The sequence below is a fragment of the Furipterus horrens genome, unplaced genomic scaffold (assembly GCF_987537825.1).
Source record: "Furipterus horrens unplaced genomic scaffold, mFurHor1.1.pri manual_scaffold_17, whole genome shotgun sequence".
NCBI classification, from domain to species: domain Eukaryota; kingdom Metazoa; phylum Chordata; class Mammalia; order Chiroptera; family Furipteridae; genus Furipterus; species Furipterus horrens.
Window position 1 is genome coordinate 41,517,923 of NW_028327187.1, and position 21,864 is coordinate 41,539,786.

Consider the following 21,864-nt stretch of genomic DNA (forward strand, 5'->3'; position numbering starts at 1 on the left):
AGACAGCTGCAGGACAACATGAAATGTAATAATATCCGTATCATAGGAATTCCAGAAGGAGAAGAAGAAGAGCAAGGAATAGAAAACGTCTTTGAAAAACTAATGACAGAAAACTTCCCTAACATGAAGAGAGAAAGAATCATGCAAGTCCAGGAAGCACAAAGGCTCCCAATGAAGATGAACCCCAACAGGCCCACTTCAAGACACATCATAATTAAAATGCCAACATTCAAAGACAAAGAGAGAATCCTAAAAGAAGCAAGAGAGAAACAACTAATAACATACAAGGGAGCTCCAATAAGGCTATCATCAGATTTCTCAGCAGAAACACTACAAGCCAGAAGGGAATGGCAAAATATATTCCAAGTAATGAAAAACAAAGGCCTACAACCAAGAATACTCTACCCAGCAAGGCTCTCATTCAAAATGGAAGGTGAAATAAGGAGTTTCCAAGACAAAAGAAAGCTAAAAGAATACATCTCCACCAAACCAGTATTGCAAGAGATGCTAAAGGGTCTGCTTTAAGAAGATGAAGAAACAGAGAGAGACAGAGAGGAACACGAGTACAAAGGGGGAAAATGACAATGAATAAGTACTGAAAGAAAGAAGGAACTTCTACCATTTGCAACAACATGATTGGAAGTAGAGAGAATTATGCTTAGCAAAATAAGCCAGGCAACAAAAGAAAATTACCTTATGCTATCACCTGTTACAGGAAACTAATGAACAACACAAACAAATGAGCAAAATTGAACCAGAGGTATGTAAACAAGGAATAAACTAACAGTAACAAAGGGGGTGATGGGAGGGAGAGAAGTGGTAAGAAGGGGAAGGGTCTAGTCAAAGAACATGTATAAATGACTGATGGACATGGACAACTGGGTGGAGACTGAATGTGGAAGAAGGGGGTCAGGGGGCAGGGAAGCAAGAGGGGGAAAAAAGTGAGACAACTGTAATAGAAAAACAAACAAACAGGAAAATTTTTAGTGGGGGAAAAAATAAAAATATAAAGAATAGAAATGCAAGTTCAGTGAATATTAGAAGGACAAGGATTTTCCTTCACAGTGTATATATTTTCTCCCTATCTGATCCCTCCAGAATTTGGCATTCTAAAGAAGTAAGTAATGACCTAAGTTTCTTTGCATAAAACTAATAAGACCAGTTGTTAATAGAGGTTTTCTTTTGTTTTTTGTTTTTTTAAACTAAGACTTTGAATGGAATGTCATGTCTAAAGGAGACATGCTAGGGCTCTGGTTGTTACCAAAAAGCCCTGAGCAACTGGGACTGACTTTCAAAGGTAATAAAAGTCCATGAGATAAAAGGCCTGGTACCTTGGATGGATGAGCGGTCCATAGCAATCTTTCCAGGGAAGGAACGAAGGTTGTTTTCCTGAAAGATGGCTAGAAGGGACCTTAAGGCACAATGGAAAACCAGGAGGACCTGGAAAAGACAGGTGTTTACAGGCAAGGCTGAAGGCCAGGTATGTGGCTCAGCTTCTGTGCCCTGAAGGGCAGACTGAAGGTCACCCCAAATATTCCTTGGGTAAGTTCCAGCAAAGCAGAACTAAAGATCATAAGTGATCATTTGCTGCTCTTGTTGTGTTTATGCAAATGAACAGGATAAATTAAAAATGAACTTAATGCAGTCCCTTTAATGACAAGGAGGGTAATCTTAGGGAGAAAAATCAAGATTCAAGGAAGATCACAATGCCCAGTGGTAGACTATAAAGTAGTGCAGCTAACCGTTTTTAAAGTTTCTTTTCATTTAAAATTTGTTTTCATTTGAAAGTTAAACTATGTCTGTGGCATTATCAAAGATGTTTAATTTACAGGCAAGAAGAATGTCAAATGCCTTGCAACTGGATGTCTTTCCGATAAGACAGTCCTACAGATTTAGAGACTTGTATGTGGGTTATGTTACATAAATTAACATGTGTTTTCTGTTTTCAAAGGGCATAAGCCTAGGATCTCTTTACCTGAGTGATTGTCTGTACGTATAGGCCTCACTTAATCCTGTCTGCATTGCTGCCTCCTGAGACTCAATGGTTTGGCTGAACTAAGTGGCTGGGTTGGTGAAGAATGGGGTGGTCTGTGGGCTTCACTTTAAAACTGGTTTCTCTTTTCTATCCTAGTGGCTTGGACAGAAAGAGCCCAGAGGCCTGAGAGGGGGGAAACCTAAAATATGTCCCTCAGTCCAAACTAAGTATAATGGGCAAAAAGGTTTTAGACAGGTAAGATGTACCTGGCATACCTTCCTCCAAAGAAGCCCTTCTTTTCCCTAATATGGGATATTGAAAAATTAATACCTGTCTTTTGTCATCTAGTGGTTAAGGATTGAATGATGTCCTTTAACCCTGTTGCCCCCAGAATACAACAAGGATGCCAGCCTGTTAAACCAAGCATGCCGTTGTCCAGAGACAGCCAACCAACCTGGAGTCTGCACGATCCTTCCCCTTGTGGGAAGGCCACCCTCCCCTCCACACCCCGACTCTTATTAGGGATTTCTTGACCCAAGGGTAGGTAGGACAACGACCATGTCCAGCTTGAAGCAGCTAGAGGAGCTCGAGACCTTTTTCCATTGTCCTTTATAAGATTGTAAAGGGTCTTAAGTCTGAGATGGAGGGATTGTTATTTTTTATTGTTAAAATATTTAACTAACTAATTAATTATTTTTAAAAAAAGAAGAAGAATATATGAAAGGGTGAGGCAGGAGAGCCTGTATGTACGACCCACGGGCATGGACTTCGGGAGGGGATTGTTGGGGAAATATGGGTGCTGGGCGGAGGGGAGCAAAGGGGAAAAAATTGGAACTATTGTAACAATATAATCAATAAAATATACTTAAAAAACAGCATTTTTACTTTTGTTTCTTTTATATAGTATAAAGTATTTGACATTAACCCATGTTGTTGAATAAGATAGTAGTTTATTGTTATTGCCAGATAATATTCCATTTTATAGATGTATCACAATTTGTATATCCACTCACCAGTGAAAGACATTTGGGTTGTTTCTGCTTCAGGGTATATAGGATTTTTTGGCAACATAATTTTTAATTTCACTTCACTAAAAATCTAGGAATGGGATTGCTGGGTTATATGGTAACTTTATGTTTAAGTTTTTTAAAGATTTTCTTTCTTTATTTTTAGAGAGAGGGGGAGGGAGAGAGAAAGAGAGGGAAACAAACATTGATATGTGAGGGAAACATTGACCTGTTGCCTCTCACACACTCCCAGCCAGGGACCTGGCCAGCAACCTAGGCATGGGCCCTGACTGGTATCCAACCAGCAACCTTTTGCCCTATGTGGCGATGCCCAATCTACTGAGCCACTCTAGCCGGGGCTATGTTTAAGTTTTTAAGAAAACTAGCAAACTTGTTTTCTTACCAGTAAACGTTCTGGTTGGTTTTTCATCCCTGTTTTGTATCCCAGTTTATTTTTTTTTAATCACTATGGATTTGTATATTCTGTACATTTCATATAAATGGAATCATATGTATTATTTTGTGTTTAGCTTCTTTCCTTTAGCATAAATTTATTCAAGATTAATCGACATTGTATCATATATTAATACTTTGTTCTTTTTATGGACGAATAATATTCCATTGCAAGGATATACCACCATTTGTTTATCCACTCATTAGTTAATGGATATGTGGTTTGTTTCCATTTGTTGGCTACTACGAATACTGCTGTTATAACTATTCATGTGTAAGTTTTGTGTGGACATGTTTACAATTATTTTGGATATATACCTAGGAATGGAATTGCTGGGTCTATGTTAACTCAGTATTTAACTTTTTGAGAAATATTTAGTTTTGAAAGTTATTTATGCTGGATACAACTCCTTTTGGAGGTATGTGATTTCCACATGTTTTTGAGTCTATGGCTTCTCTTTTCATTATCTTCATAGTGTTCTTTGAAGTTCTTTATGTTTTTATGAATCATGTTTTCTTATCATAGCTAAGAAATCTTTGCCTAATCCAAGGTTACAAAAATTTTATTCTATGTTTTCTTCTAAAAGTTTTATAGTAGCAGATTTTACATTTAGACCTATAATCCATTTTCAGTTATTTTGTTTAAAATGTGAGGTATGGATCAAGTTCATTTTTTTGAAAATGGATATGCAATTACACAAGCACCATTGCCTTTATATTTTGTCAAAAATCAGTTGACCATATTTGTGTGGGTCTATTTCTGGACTCTATTCTGTCACATTGATCTATATGTCTATCCTTTAGCCAATATCACACTTTGATTACTGAAACTATATCATAAGCCTTAATATCAAGTGGAATAATTCCTCCAACTTTGTTCTGCTTCAAACTTGTTTTGTATATACTAGTTCCTTTCCCCTTTCAGCCAATTAAAAAAAAAAAACAAACAAACAAGCTTGTCCATGTGTACAAAATAATTCTGACAGAATTTTTATTGTAATTGTTCTGAAATGTAGATTGGTTTGGGGAAACCAAACAATATAGAATTTTCCAATCTATCAATATGGTATGTCTTTCTATTTATGTAAGTGTTCTTTAACATTTTTTAATAATACTTTCCAGATTGTTTTTCCCCTGCCCACAGATCTTGCACATATTTTTCTAGAGTTATATCAAAGAATTTTTTTACGCTACTGTACATTGCTAGTATATAGAAATATAATTTATTTTTACATGTTAACCTAGTATCCTGAGACCTTACTAAATTCACTCATTAGGTCGATTAATTGTTTTGGATTGTACTTGAGGTTTTTCACGTAAAAATTATGTCATCTGTCATTGGAGATAGTTTTATTTTTTCTTTTTCAATTGGTGTGATTTTCAGTTCCTTTTTTTGCATTTTCCAGTGGCTAGTACTGCCAGAATGATGTTGAATAGGAGTGGCAAGAGTAAACCTTCTTGCCTTGTTCCTGATCTTTAAGGGAAGGCATTTAATTTCTTACTGTTAAATATGAAAGCTGTGTTTTTTTCGTTTCCTCAGGTAGTTGTGCAAGTTCCCTTATAATACTATTTCTATGAGTGTTCTTTTAAAAATAAATCAGGAATGGATGTTGGATTTTTCCAGCTGCCTTTTCTGCATTTATTGAAATTTAAGGTGCATATGGATCACCAAAATATTATATTAAATTACAGATTCTGATTCATCCAGTCTGGGATGCAGCCTGAGCTTATACATGTCTAATATGGTTTGAGATGGTAATGATGTTGTTGGCTGTGGACCATATTTGAATAGCATGGGTCTAAAGTATACCCCTATGGCTTGAAGGGGTATACTGCAGGATGCTAAGAAAGAGAACAAGTTGCAAGGAGAAATGTAGAGAATAAATTCTGTCATTTAGGCCAGTGAAGGAGAGTATCAAGAATGAAGGGGCAAGCAACAGTTTTGAAAGCTTCAAGATTAGATAGGTGAAATGTGAAATTAGTGTTGGATTTATAGCAGAAGTTGTAATACTTATGCTTCTTGTACTTATTTGTGCTATTTGAAGTATCACATCATATTATAAAATGAAGCATCCTCACTATCCAGGTCTGCAACAGCCCAAAACCTATGGGACACAGCAAAAGCAGTCTTAAGAGGGAAGTTCATAGCAATACAGGCATATCTGGTTTCCAAATTTGGTTTTTAAGGGTTTAGGGTTTGGATTAGAAATAACATCACATGATCTGAATATAGAGGATGGGACAAAAGTAGTTTTACACTTGTTCATATGAAAAGTAATATAATAATTAATAAATAATGATACAAGAATAAATTATGTTTCACATACAGCTATAAACCTACTTTTGCCCAAACCTGTATTTGGTTCCTGAGTTTTGACTAGTAAAAGTTAAATAATGAGGGATATCTGTCCTAACTCAAAAAATTTACCCTAAACTGTTTGGTTCCTAAGTTTGTATGACAAGAGTTCATAAAGTAGAATACTTGTATTTGTTTATACACTTTCCCCCAACTAGCTGCATGCTCCTTGAGAGTTAGAATTTTGTGTTTATTTGTCTTTGTGCCCTTTGCATAACACCTAGTACATAGTAGGTGCTCATTAAATGTTCATTTGTTGAAATGAGCTAAAATGAGGAAGACAAATTATAGACTACTTTCTCAAGGGGTTTAGTAGCAGATAGAAACAGAATGGTAGTCTGATAGGTGAGGAGGATTCAGGACTGAAGGAAGGTTTTGTTTTCTATTATTATTATTAAGCCATATAGATTTGTGGTTAATTGTAGACAGAGAAGAAAGACACAATAATTAGGAAGTGATTAAAGATACAAGAGAGAATAAGAATTAATAGGGCATGTTTCTGTAGCAGATAAATAGCACAAGTATCTTGCTTAATTGTAAGAGAAAGGCAGCACAATATTTTAACCCATTTTCTATTAAGTCAGGTAGAATCCTTTCTTCATCACAAAACTGTTGTCATAACTGTCACTATCAGCAACCCTAATCCAGAAATTCATTGTTTTTTACCTGATCAATTTGTAATTTGTCTTCTCTGTAAACTTGTTCTTTCAAACTTCTTTTCACATGTGGCTGGTGGAACTCTCTCCCATATAAGGCTCCTCCTTTGTGATCCCCAATTTTAGCCCAGTATGTCAGTCTCTTGGGATGGGTGAAGATGTTGGGTTGTTACTGTTTTTATTTTTCAGCCCTAAGTTTTTTTATAGGTTCCATTATCAAAGGTTAACATGTGACTCTTGATTCTATTGCTACATTGACATTTGACACACTGAATATTGTTCTTATAATGGAAACTGTATGATGATAATACCTTCAAATTTCTAATCAAGAGACCAGGATTTCTGTCAAGGAGATTTATTCTATAAAAAAATTTCAATTGATTATCATCAGTGTGCAGCTCCGTGTGTGTTTTATGTCACAGACATAATTCTTATTTGATATGAGTTTACTCTCATGTGTGGGCTAATTGATAGCTTACTGTGTAGTTGTTTTAGTTCAGAGCAAAATTTTACTCAGCTGATAAGAATATTTTGAAAGCTCTGCCTGTGTGTCCAGGAACTGCAATTTGGTATGAATTTTTTGGCTGCAATGACCCAATTTTAAGACGTAAAATGGAAAACTCTGTATTTATATGGAAATCATGTAGCAAGCCTGATTCCCCCACAAGAAGTAACAAACATTAAGACCTTATATAGCATCTAACATATAAAATTATAGTATGAAAAAAACATGATTAGAGTCTCCACATATCATTTGCAAATATTACAAATGTTGTTTACTGAAACTAAGTTCCAACAAATGTTACAAATAATTATGGTTTCTAGCTTGAAAAAACAGTTTAATTTTATTCTTAGGAATGTTTCAGTCAACATCTTATGATTTATTTATACTTTCAGTAATACCCATACTTCCTTAAAATTATTTGTTTCTTGATATCCAAAAATATGCCTATGCCCAAATAATTAATTTTCAACGAAGTATTTTGTTGTTCTCCTTTTGTGTTCAAGTAGTTCAATAACTGCCTTTATGTAAGTCAGTATGATTCCCATTTCCTCTTTCATTTCTCAACTATTTCATTTTTAAGAGTCTGGTCATATAAAGGAGTGCACATTGAATTTTATGGATGACCACAGGAAACCAATTACTCTACATATATTTTTAAAAAGTGACATCATTTGCATAGGTGTTTTGTGAACTTTAATATTTAAAACCTGAAACTCAACTAACATAACTACTGAACTATCATTATTTCTGAAAGATGCCTTTACCATAGAAGCAATAAAATATCATTCTTTACTAGCTGACAGGGAAAGCAAAGATATCTGCCTTCTCAGAGCATGTGGTGTTGTAGCAGCTTTCCTCCACAGGACTTAGGCTAGCTTACTTAAAAGGAATGATTATATTGATAATTTTATGGGCTGAGTGCCAAGAGATTAAACAGTTGATTTTATTTGGTCTTCCTACTAGCCAAAAGGACCAGATGGCTTGATTGGAATGATGATCGAAACAACAAATTCAGCTGTGAAGACAACTGAATCAACGGCATTATTGTTCACACCATTCAACATCTCAAAGAGATGGCTAATGTAGAAACTTCGAAGATTGATTTTCAGATTCAACTGGAGCCCTTAGTCTTGTTGGCTAGCTCAGATTTAGTATTGCAATAGACAACTTTAACTGGGGATAATTTCAAATATTCCTTAATGGAAAACAACATTCTAAAGGCAGCCAGAAAGAAAAACAACTAATTTCTAGTGCTACTGAGAAGCCTTGAAATCATGCCAAGCTAAAATGATGATGGACCATGAAATGAAAATGTATAATGAATTTCTAGCACAAACATTGTGACTCATAAGCTTGTCAAGCAAGAACAATTTTAAAAAGGAGTTCTTACAAACTGATACTTGTGTTTCTTGTTCCCTTATATCTTGAAGTGAGATTTTTACCAAGTATTAGAAAACTGTATGAAAATGAACTGACATCGACAGTTAAAAAGAAAAGGTGGTAATCCCTTCACCTTTTTAACCCAGTCCTGCAATACCCCTCCCCTCTGACAGCTGTCAGTCTGTTCTCTATGAGTCTGTTTCTATTTTGTTTGTTTATTTTGTTCATTAGATCCCACATATGAGTGAAATTATATGGTACCTATCTTTCTCTGACTGGCTTATTTCACTTAGCATAATGCTCTCCAGGACTGGGTGAAAAAGGTGAAAGGATTAAGAAAAAAACAAACAAACTCATAGACACAGAAAACAGTAAGGTGGTTACCAAAGACAAAGGAAGATAGGAATAGATAGAAGGGTAAAGGGGGGCGGTAAATGGGGATGGAAGGAGACTTGACTTGGGGTAGTGAACACACAATACAATATACAGATGATGTATAATAGAGTTATACACATGAAACCTATACAATTTTATTAACCAATGTCACCCTAATAAATTCAATAAAGAAAAGGAAAAGTCAGTATTATGAAGCAAAGTTTTATATACATTAAGGCTTAAGTATCATCTAGATCTAAGACTTTTGACTCCATTTATGATTGATAGCAATACCTACACATGCAGGATGAAATGGGGGGAGGTTGAATCAATTATCATGATGACTCTGGTTACAGTATTTTTTTCATTATTTTATTTAATCTTTATTTTATTTTTCCATTACCATTTAGTCCCCTCACACCCCCTCCCCCTCAGCAATCACCACACTGTTGTCCATGTCCATGAGTCCTTTTTCCTTTTTGCTCAATTCCTCCACCCCCTAACTTCCTCCCCAACTAGCTGTCATCCTGTTCTCTATGAGTCTGTCTCTATTTTCCTTGTTAGTTCAGTTTGTTCATTAGATTCCACATATGACTGAAACCATATGTCATTTGTATTTCTTTGACTGGCTTATTTCACTTAGCACAATGTTCCCCCAGGTCCATCCATAGTGTTCAAATGGTAAATTTTTTTTTTTTACAGCTGAGTAGTATTCCATTGTGTAAACATCCCATAGTTGTTTAATCCACTATTCTATTCATGGACACTTGGGCTGTTTCCATATCTTGATGATTGTAAATAACACTGCAATGAACATATAGGGGTGCTTACATTCTTTTGAACTAGTATTTTGGGTTCCTTCAGATATATTCCCAGTGGGATCACTGGGTCAAAAGGCAGTTCCATTTTTAATGTTTTGAGGTAATTCCATACTGCTTTCCACAGTGGCTGCACCAGTCTGCATTCCCAACAACAGTGCACAAGGGTTCCCCCTTCTCCACATTCTCACCAGCACTTGTTTGCTGATTTGTCGATGATGGCCATTCTGACAGGTGTGCAATGGTATCTTACTGTGGTTTTAATTTGCATCTCTCTTATGGTTAGTGATATTGAGCATCTTTTCATATGTCTATTGGCCATCTGTATGTCCTCTTTGGGTAAGTGTCTCTTCAGGTAGGGGGAAGGATGAAACCTAAAAACCTTATGAGAATCAAATTTTCTTAAAAAATTGCTTTCCTTTTAAATTTCCTATTATTTTTTAATGATGAATATTTAATAATCTCACTTCTTTCACCAAGCTTTTTCCTTGCATGTACATATCAGAAATGTCACCGTCCTGAGGACCTAGACCACTAGAAGTTTTCCTCATTTGAAACAGGGCTGCATCTGATCAGCTGTCAATAGTGATATCCATTTATCTGAGAGTCTGCATCTTCAATATTCAAGGTAGGAGTAGAAAGAGTGGCAACTCTATTTCTGGACCCTTTTACCAAGACTCTAAGCCTGTCAGGTTTTTTTCTTAAAATGTGAGGTCTAGATGAAAGAAAGCAAATGAGATTTTGAAGCAGATTATGTCAGAGATCTTTTTTCTCACAGCATGAATTTATTCATTTATTCAACCAATACTTATTGAGTACCTATTATGTGCTCTGTACCTATTATGGCTGGTTTGGCTCAGTGGATTGAGCGTCAGCCTGTGAGTTAAGTGTCGCTGGTTCGATCTTCCAGTCAGGGCACATCAGAGAAGGAAAACTCTGACTCCAAAAAACCTCCGCTGCCTTGCGGCATACCTCTTCAGGGGAAAGGCTAAGGGAGTAAACCCCGACAGAAAATCCGGAGCCGGAGTCCCTAAGGCGGTTTGACGTTGTAGTCAACACCGGCAACTCCTGCGGCGCACCTGAAGCCAAGCTGTATTGACTCCGTCTTTCCCTTGGACCCTTCAGCTGCGAAGAGAGGGGGGGTCTGCTGCATGGGCAACAGCAGACCCTCCATATCACCCTGCCCAGACTCTGTAGCTTCAGCTTCACTGGAGAGGACACTCCAGAGTCATCGCAAGATGTCGATTCAACACGGGAGGAGACAGATACCGTGTCACTCCCGAGTCGGACTGCACAGCCATTCTCGGCGGTGCAGATAGACTCTTAAGAAGCTACACCATCCTCTCTCGAGACAGACGGCTGCCGACGATTATGTGCTAGGCGCAGTATATACAGCAATTATCAATATAGGCATCATCACTGGCAGACATTAATTGAATAATACCCAAAATATATTTATAAATAAAAGTTTCATATGAGTTAGTACAGAAAATGCCAGGATGTTAAGAATGAATAATGGAGTCTCTACATTGTTATTCTCTGACAGAGTGGCATTTAAGCTGACACCTGAAGGATGAGTAAAGAGAAGTAGGGAAAGAAATGTCCTTGGTCATGTGTGAAGGCTTAAAAGAGAGAGGCCCATGTGGCAGGAGGGCAGAGAGTGCTGAAGGGGAGAATAGCTCAAGATAAACTTGGAGAAGTAGACAGATGCCCGGTCTTGCAGGGTGTATTAGTTTGCTAGGACTGCTATGTGGCTTACCACAAAGTAGCACAAACCAAGAGGCTTAAACAACAGAATTTTACTGTCTCATAATTCTGGAGACTAAAAGTCCAAAATCAAGTTGGTGGGATTGATTCCACCTGAGGGATATGAGAGAATGATCTCTTCTAGGCCTCTCGACATGGCTATCTCTCTCTATGTCTCTACACATTGTCTTCCACCTATCAGTGTGTCTATGTGTTTAATTTTTTTTAATAATGACACCAGTGTTATTAGATTATGGCCCACCCTAGTAACCTCACTTTAACCTAATTATCTCTGTAAAGATGCTATCCCCAAATAGGGTCTCATTCTGGGTACTGGGAGTTAGTGCTTCAACATATGGATTTTGGAGGGGCACAACACAGAGTCTTGGAGGACACCTTAGTACTTTTGGGCTCTTCTCAGAGTGCTTAGGGCTGCCACTGAAGATTTTAAATTTTTATTTTTATTATAGGGGTTATATTAGTTGCCTATATCTGCTGTGGCAAATTAATTTAAACTTAGTGGCTTAAATCACACAAATTTATCATCTTATAGTTCTGCAAATAAAAAGTTCAAAATTGGCTCACCAGGCTAAAATCTAGGCATAAGCCTTCCTTTTGTAGGCTGTAGGAGACTATCTGTATCCTTGTCTTTTCCAGCTTCTACAGGCCACCTGTGTTCCTTTTCTCCTGGCTCCTTCCTCCATTTTCACAGCTACCAATGTAGCATCTTCTTGCCCCTTCGATGTCAGCTCCAATCAATACATTTTTTGCCTATGACTCTGCCTCTCTCTTATGAGGATCCTTGTGATTACATTAGAGCAAGCTTTGGTCCAGGATAATCTCCCCATCTCAAGATCCTTAACTTAATCAATCTGCAAATTCTTGTTACTATGTAAATTAACATATGCATAGGTTACAAGGATTAGGATGTGGACTGTGTGTGTGTGTGTGTGTGTGTGTGTGTGTGTGTGTGTGTGTGTGTGTTGGAGGAAGCATTATTTGGTCCACCACAGGAGTAAAGAATGAAAGCAAAAAGCCAGTTACAAAGTTTTGCAGCAATCTAAACAGGAGATGACTGATGGGTAAGTAACTTGGACTATGTAGCAATGGAGACGAACAGAAGTTTTCAGATTGGAGAATTATTTAGGACACAAAATCAACAACTTTCTAATGAATTGATTGGGGCAGGGGAGCAAGAGAGATGGGGCCAGTTGCAGTTGAGTTTATATCTAATACACATCTTGATGATTCTGAATGTCATCTTTATATCATGGACTAGGAAATTAAAACTTGTATTTTGAAAATGCTCCTGTATATTTCTAAAAGTAGTCATTTTTGCATTTAAAAAGAAGCTTTGTGTCTAATGTTTATTTTTGTATAGGTAGAAATTTTATTTTTAACTTTATGGAAGAGTTGTGTAAAACAGTTTCCTCAGATTTTGAAAACTTATGAATAAATCATTTGAAGTGGCTTACTAAATTTGCTATTTATCCCATTAAGTTTAAAAATGAAATGAAGAAAAGAAGCTAAAGAATCAGAAAACAAAGTCAATTAGGAAATAAAAACTAGTTGAATGTTCAAAGTAGCAATTGAAATAGCAAAAACAATTTTCCTGAGCAGATAACCAAAACTTGCATATGTATTACAAGAAGTAAAGCTGGATTCTAGCTAGAGGTTTTCAGAAAAGTCTAATGGTAAAGACAAACAGAGACCGACCTGTTGAGAAGTTCCCTTGACTGATTCCTAGGGCCAGAAGCTCTGGGGACTATTTAGGGACAAGAAAATGGAAAACGTAAAACTCGATAGACATTCTTGGCCTAGACAATTAGCACATTATAGGTGAACTCTGGGGCTAATACACCATACTAAAAAAGTAACTACTTATTTTATGGTGCTTGCCATATCTTTAGAAACACATCCCAGAATCTAATTCAATTAGAAATCCCTTTAGAAAATAAATGAGTAGCTTAAATGATGATTCTGTTTGCCCAAAAGCACTATCTGAAGAAAGCTGTGTTGGAAGTTGATGAATTGTTGAAATACCAGCTGAATTTGGAATTAAATACATCCATTGATCAGGCACTTTCCATTTTGAACTATTTCTAGTGCATGCTATAGTTTAATGTGGTCTGTTATGATAGGATATAATTGTTCTGAGCTATTACTAGAAGTCTTTTCTTATTTATTCTACTTTGTCCAAAATTTAAAAGATGTATTAATGCTGTGTTTGCTTTGACTTGTTGTTGTTGTTGTTGTTATGGGTAACTAAAGTATAATACAGGCCTATAGGTAAGTTTACTAATCACAGAAACTGGGCCATAGATAGTATCATCTTAACAGACTGAGACTTACCTAGGCAATACAGTGGAGTCAACAATTTATGCCATTTGTTCTGCCTCTGCCTAGTACAGTCCCAGAGGTGAGCCTGTTCCTACGTTGTAATCTATAAACAAGTCATATAGTACTTAGCCTTTTATGTCTTGATTTTTGAGGACATTTTGCTCTGTAATGGCAACCTTTATAATTTACTAGTCTGAACACATTTGTTGTACAGTTGTCAAAGATACACACTTAAATAGATGCCACCTGATATGGTCACTAGTTAGCCCTGGTTTCTAGGACTACTCAGTGTTTGAAATTAGGTCACCAAAGAGAGGAAGTTCATCCACAGATGCTCTTTCTGATTTTGGAAAAGACTTGGGAGGGAAGCAGAAAGAATGAATAAGTGAGTGAATGAGAACTTGTTTGTAATTAGTAGTAAGGCAGTGCTTCCACCTACAAAAATAGGGGGCTGGATTATATCTCTAAGGTTTTGTTCAGCTCTAATGGAGATATCTGGAGAAAAGTATCTCATACTCTCATTCCCAGGTCCTCCCACTCTAATGCTTACCCTACCCGTTTCACTGAAAAGGCTAACTCTCTGGTTATTATCTGATGAGCTTATGAGCAAAAGAACTATAGCAATTCTCCTTCACAAGGGGGAAGACTAGTGAGGATATACTCACTGGGAGCTAACACAGCTGACTCCATATGAAATGTGGTGGATAACATCCTGAGGTACAAGGAAAAGTCACATGATACAGTATAAAGAGCATGGGTTTTGGAGGCCTGTAGATAGGGATTTGATTTCTACCTTTACTTATTTCTATCAGTATGATATTATGTAATTTATTTGATTTGTATTAGCCTCAGTTTCTTTATTGAATAAGAGTAGTAATTCTATTGCTTATCAGGGTAGGTGTTCTGTAATGACACATATGCTAAAACTATTTGTCACTCTAGGAAAGCCAAAGATTAGATCAGAAAGAGTGAGAGAGCTGCCTACACATTTTTCTTAGTTCTGTCTGTTGTAGTGCTACTAAGCATCATCTTATACACCATTGCTGCCATCGGTCTCTTGACTAATTCTTTCCCAGAGCCTAGAGCTGGCAATGGTAGGAGTATAAGGTGTTTGAAGCTCTTAACCTTATGATATATGTCCCTCTGTTGTTTAGATAAGCCCCATAATAAATCCTCCTCTCAAACTCAGATTACTGTGGCTTGCTTACACGGTAAAATGGAAGACACAGTTAAGCATGTGAACATTTGCTTATGAGATGGATAATATCCATGATAGTTCATTTTAGGTGTCAACTTAATTTGGCTAAGGGATGCCCAGATAGCCATTAAAACATTATTTCTGGGTATGTCTGTGAAGGTCTTTCTGGTAGAGAATAGTTATGTGAATCAGTAGACTGAGTGAACAGATCTGCCCTACCCATGTGGGAGGGCATCGCACAATCTATTGAGGGTGCAAATAGAACAAAATGGCAATGGAAGGGTGAATCCCCACTCTCTTCTTGAGCTGGGACTACCATTTTTCCTGCTTTTGGACATCAGAGCTTCCAATTCTTAGATTCTTTGGATTAAGACTCAATTATATCACTGGTTTCCTGGTTCTCCAGCTCACAGAAAAGATATTATGAGACTTCTTGGCCTTCATAATCACAGAGTCAGTTTCTATAATAAATATTCATATATGTATGTGTATATCGTTGTCGTCGTCGTCGGCAGCCGTCCGTCTCGAGAGACGATGGCGTAGCTTCTTGAGAGTCTATCTGCACCGCCGAGAATGGCTGTGCAGTCCGATTCGGGAGTGACAATCCCTGCCGCACTTGGTACAGGTGAAGGCAGATGGCCGTTGTTGCTGCTGTTGACGCTGCTTCCACCTCGATCTTTTCTGGACCGCCTCCTCGTTGCGCGCAGCCTCTGCACGTGACGTACCTTGCCTGACCGCGAGCCTCCAGGCTAGGCGGTCGTCTGCTTGAACTTCCCATGTGTTGAGATTGATGGAGCATTGTGTCATGTCCTTTTTGCAGATGTCTTTGAACCGCAGTTTTGGGCGCCCTGTCATCCTCTTGCCTTCTGCTAGCTCGCCGTAGAGGAGGTCTTTGGGGATACGGCCTGCATCCATTCTTTTGACATGGCCGAGCCACCTGAGGCGTCTCTCGCTAAGAACTGCATGCAAACTGCTCATATTGGCTCGCTTCAGCACCTCGGTGTTGGGGACCTTATCCTGCCAGGCGACATGCAGGACGCGTCGCAGGCACCTCATGTGGAAGCTGTTGAGTTTCCTTTCGTGCCTTGCGTAGGTGGTCCACGTCTCGCTGCCATAGAGGAGAGTGCTGAGTACGCAGGCTTGGTAGATGCGCAGTCTGGTTTTCTCAGTGAGGCTGGAATTGTTCCACGCTCGCTGGTTCAGTCTGGCCATAACTGTGGCTGCCCTGGCGATTCTCCGGTTGACCTCCAAGTCGACTGACAGAGAGCTCGAGATGGTGGACCCGAGGTAAGTGAAGTCGTTGACAACCTCCAGGGTGTACCCGTCGATGATGATGCATGGGGGAGTCCCCGTGCCTTGAGCCATAACATTCGTCTTCGTCAGGCTGATGGCTAGTCCAAACTCCTTGCATGCGTGGGAAAGGCAAGTGACTAGCTGCTGGAGTCCCTCTTCGGAGTGTGATGTCAAAGCTGCGTCGTCGGCGAAGAGCATCTCACGGATGAGCACCTCGTTGACTTTGTTCTTGGCTCGTAGACGGGCCAGGTTGTAGAGCTTGCCATCGGATCTGGTGTGAATGAAGACACCCTCGCTGCAGTCCTTAAAGGCGTATTGGAGGAGCATGGAGAAGAAGATTCCGAACAGCGTAGGCGCGAGGACGCAGCCCTGCTTTACTCCGCTGCTGACTGGGAAGGCCTCAGAGGTTGCGCCGTTGTAGGACACCGTGCTGTGCATGTTGTCGTGAAAGGACATGACCACAGCAAGCAGATGTGGTGGACAGCCAATCTTCCGTAGCAAGCTGAAGAGTCCGCTTTGACTGACCAGATCAAACGCCTTCGTGAGGTCAATAAAGGCGAGGTAGAGTGGTTTATGCTGCTCGTGACACTTCTCCTGCAGCTGGCGTAGGGAGAAGATCATGTCCACTGTTGATCGGCCAGCTCTGAAGCCACACTGGGACTCTGGGTAGACGCGGGAAGCAAGGGTCTGCAGGCGGGCAAGAGCGACCCGGGCGAATACTTTGCCGACGACGCTGAGGAGAGAGATGCCCCGGTAGTTGTTGCAGTCGCTGCGGTCTCCTTTGTTCTTGTACATGGTGATAATGTTGGCGTCTCTCATATCCTGGGGGATGTAACCCTCCTTTCAGCAGAGACAGAGTAGATGGTGGAGTGGCTGTAGCAGGACTGGTTTCCCGCTCTTTAGGATTTCTGGAGGGATTCCGTCGCTTCCTGGTGCTTTCCCGCAAGCAAGGCGGTCGATGGCTTTGCCGAGCTCTGCCGCAGTAGGTGGGGTGTCTAGCTCCTCCATGACTGGTAGGTCTGGGATGGCTTTAAGAGCAGTGTCTGTTACGGTGTTCTTCGTTGCGTACAGCTCGAGGTAGTGCTCAGTCCACCGCTGCATTTGCTGTTCCTGGTCAGTGATGACCTCACCTGTCTTGGACTTAAGGGGGGCGATCTTGGAGGGGATTGGGCCTGTTGCCTTCTTGATACCCTCATACATTCCTCGTGCGTTGCCTATATCGGCGGCTTCCTGAATGCTTCTGCACAGGTTTAGCCAATAGGTGTTGGCACAGTGGCGGGCGGTCTTCTGGACTTTGTTCCTGGCAGCCCGTAGAGCTTGAAGTGTACTGGGAGTGGGCGTGACCTTGTAAGCCAGTAGGGCCTTCCTCTTAGCCTCGATCACGGGTTCCATTTCTTCCCAGTGAGCCTCGTACCAGTCAGCGTTCTTCCGCTCTTTCTTCCCGTAAGCAATAATGGCGGAGTTGTATATGGCGTCGCGGAGACGTGGCCAATTGGATTCGATAATGTCATCTGCCGCCACTCCCTCGCCGAGTGCATCTTCCATCTTGTTGATGAATTGCTGGGTCTTAACTGGGTTGCTGGCACAACTGGTGTTGATGCGTGGGCGACCCTTCATCTTGGAGTGGTGCAACCTCTTCGGCATTATGCGCACCTTGCTTACCACGAGGGCATGGTCCGTGTCGCAGTCTGCACTGTGGTAGCTGCGGGTGAGGAGGGTGCTGCCAATATCCGTTCTTCTGGTGATGATGAGGTCAAGCTGGTGCCAATGGCGGGAGCGGGGGTGCCTCCATGACACCTGGTGGATCTCTTTGCACTTGAAGAATGTGTTTGTCACGCACAGGCCGTGGTGACACGAAAGCTCAAGCAGTCGCTGACCATTCTCATTGATCTTTCCTCTCCCAAAGTTTCCAAGGCAGGTGGGCCAGGCCTTGTGGTCGGCTCCTACTCTTGCGTTGAAGTCTCCAAGGAGATAGAGAGCGTTACTTCTGGGAATCTTGGATAACGCTTCGTCCAGTGCATGGTAGAACTGTTCTTTCTCTTCGGTGGTGGCGCAGAGGGTTGGGGCATACGCGCTAAGAATGCTGATTGGGCCGAAAGTTGTTGACAATCGGAGGGTAAGTAATCTCTCTGTGCCTCCTGTGGGTGGCTCTATGGAGTTAACAAGCGTGTTCTTCACAGCGAACCCAACACCGTGCTGTCTTGGTTGGTCCGGAGACTTCCCTTGCCAGTAGAAGGTGTAGTTGGTTTCTCTGATAGTTCCGTTGTCGGCCAACCGGGTCTCCTGTAGAGCCGCAATGTCGATGTTTAGTCGTGCCAGTTCCCTATCGATGACAGCGGTTTTCCTGGCACCCTTGATCCACGGAAGGTCTGCAGTAAGTCCGGGGCACATGGTCCTGATGTTCCAGCTAGCAAGGCGAAGAGCCGGAGGCTTCTTTCTTGTTGTTTGCTTGGAATTAACTGGTGCGGGTGTTTTGTGGCCCACTTTTCGAGAGGTGCCTCTCTGATCCCCACGCACCCAGTGGGGCAGGCGAGCCATGGCGAGACGGTAGCTGTCCAGTGAGGTGCGATGACCTCTCCCACCGTCAGAGGAGACCCCTGGCGCTCGTTTCCTTCGCCAATCGGATGAGCTTATAACCGGTATCTGTCTCCTCCCGTGTTGAGTCGACATCTTGCGATGACGCTGGAGTGTCCTCTCAAGTGAAACTGAAGCTACAGAGCCTGGGCAGGATGATATGGAGGGTCTGCTGTTGCCCATGCAGCAGACTCCCCCTCTCTTCGCAGCTGAAGGGTCCAAGGGAAAGACAAAGTCAATACAGCTTGGCTTCAGGTGCGCCGCAGGAGTTGCCGGTGTTGACTACAATGTCAAACCGCCTTAGGGACTCCGGCTCCGGATTTTCTGTCGGGGTTTACTCCCTTAGCCTTTCCCCTGAAGAGGTATGCCGCAAGGCAGCGGAGGTTTTTTGGGGTCAGAGTTTTCCTTCTCTGATTTTAGAGATGTCCTTCCTCTTTCCTCCTTTACAGTCTTGAGGGCAGCATTTACAGGCTAAAATAGAAAACTGGCAGTGTAACCTTCTAAGCAGATACTACCAATACCCTGCTTGGGTATACTCACCCAACAATAAACATCTCTTAAATGTCCTCCAAGTGCCATGCCTCGAATTAGTAAATGGCAGTGCAATGGCAGCCAAACATTTGGATCAGTTTCACTAAGTAAACCACCAACACAAGTAGGTTTTTAAAACAATAGAATAGTGTCTCATTTTATTAAAAATAATAACTATTTTTAAGCAACTTACCAGCAACACTGAATAAAAACCTGGCTGTGTTTCCCACTGTTTCAACTGCTCCTCAGCTGGCTTTAACACAGCAGTATCCTGACTGGTGGCCTGAGTTAAGACTTGAAGAACAACAGTGCTGGCACTATTGAGATCCATGGAAACCAATTGGCTCAGTCCGAATAGCCCGGCTCTCCAGCTTCCACTGTCCAACACGAAGTGGCGTCGGTTGGTCCCGCGCCCCACGCTTGCAAGTCCACGCGCCGCCGCCCACTGATGCCGAAAGCGGCTTCTAGGAATGCGCCATGTTCTGAGTCGCAGCTCTAAACGATGCGGACGCTAGAATATTGCGTCACAGACATCCACAGCAATAAAAAAGATCAAAATACTGATACACAAAACAACACAAATGAATCTCAAAAAGCATTACGCTAAGTGAAAGAAACAAAGCATAAAAGTCTACATGAAGTTCTAGAAAATGCAAAATTATAGAGACAGAAAGTAGATCACTGGTTGCCTTGGGCTATGGGGCTAGAGGAAAGGATGATACAACAAGACACAGGATAATTTTTAGGGAGATGGAAATGCTTTAATCTTGATTCAATAGTAGTTATGCTACCGAAAAGCAATTTGGGGTCCTGCTGCCTGCCCTATGTATGTGTATATACATCTATATATACTGTATGTATATGTACATATGAGTGCATATGCATATATATATACATATATATATATGATTGGTTCTGTTTTTCTGGAAAACTCTAATACAATATCAAAATTAATAATAATTATTATAATTATGATAATCGCAGCTAACAGTTATGACCATTTACTGTGTTCCAGGTTTAATGCTCAACTCCTGACATGCATAATCACTTAATCATCACAACGGTCCAATGAGACAAATACTACTATTATTCTCATGTTAAGCCAAACACATTAAGGCTCAGAAAGGATTAAGTAGCTTGCCATAGTCACGCAACTAATAAACGTAGGAATTGCAATTTGAACCCAAATGTGTTGGACTCTCTAGGGTGAGTAGAACCCACTGAGCTATTTTAGATAATAACCAATTGCTGTAAGACTAAAATGAGACCATAGTTATGGTAGTGCTTTAAAAACCTACAAGTACTATCAAAATGGAAGGGCTTATTATTACCCAAATGATTAATTGAGACTATCATAGTTTATCCAAATGCTTGGCAGCATGTAGAGAAAGCCTAAGGCTATAATGAACCTATTCCAAGTGGGAAGAGCTTAAGTGTAATATAAGCTAATTGGTGACATGTCTTGATTTCCTTTTTTTAAATCCTCGCCCAAAAATATGTTTGCTGACTTTAGAGAGAGAGGAAGGGAGAAAGAGAGAGAGACATCAATGTGACAGAAAACACCAATCAATTGCCTCCTGTATGTGCCCTGACCAGGGATCAAACCTGCAACCTTTTGGTGTATGGGACGACACTCAAAGCATCAGAGACACCCAGCCAGGGCCATGTCTTGATTTTCAAAGCAATAGACCAAGCTCATAAGTACAGTTTCCTAAGGGCATACCTATATCTTTTAAATAACTGCACCTGTTTTAAAACTCAGAGATATTATATAACTTCTGAACTTTGGCAATTGTTCTCCAGCCTCTTACAACAAACATTTATTGAGCACCTTTCTCTTGTGATATGCATGTTTATGGAGACTTTTCTGCATTCAAATTATTCTTTCTCTGGAGAGAGCTTTGTGACCTATATTTGGAAACACTGCTTTGGAAAGCCCACAACAGAAAAGCCAAGAAAAAAAACTGTTACATCAAATGAGAATAGTTATTTATCTGGATTCATATGTTTAGAGTAGTGGTTTTCATATTATATATATTAAAATCACCTAAGGAGCTTGCCTGAGTTTTACCTCTGAGATTTGGAATTAGTTGGTTTGGGATGGTTGTTTTAACAGCTCCCCAAATGATTCCCATTGTCAAGTCAGGATGGGTAAGCTACTCATCTATAGCATCTTATTCCACCCAAGCTTCCACTCAATGAAGGAATACAATTTTAAAAAGACTATCAGAAATTTAGCTTTAGGTCCAACCTCCCTGTTTCCTTTTATCATTCCCTTCTATACTTAAGGTCATCCAATCCCTTTTGAGTGTCTAAGTGTGGACTCATAAGAGAAATATCCAAATTAATCCCATAGTCAAAACCTCAAATGGTTTTAGAGGTCAGGTTGACAATACCAATGAGTAAAGCAAGCCAAATGAAGACTGGTGAGCTAGAGGTCACAGACCCCTATCTAAAGTGTGTATGTATAGTCCTACAGCTATGACTATATTTCATCCAATTGGTCTTTTACAGTAAAGTTCTCAAAGTGTCATCCTTGGACATGTAGCATCAACTAAACACTTGTTAGAAACACACATTTCCAAGTCCTACCCCCAGACCCACTGACAATCAGAACCTAGTGGTAGGGGGATAACAACCTGTAGTCTAAAAAGCCC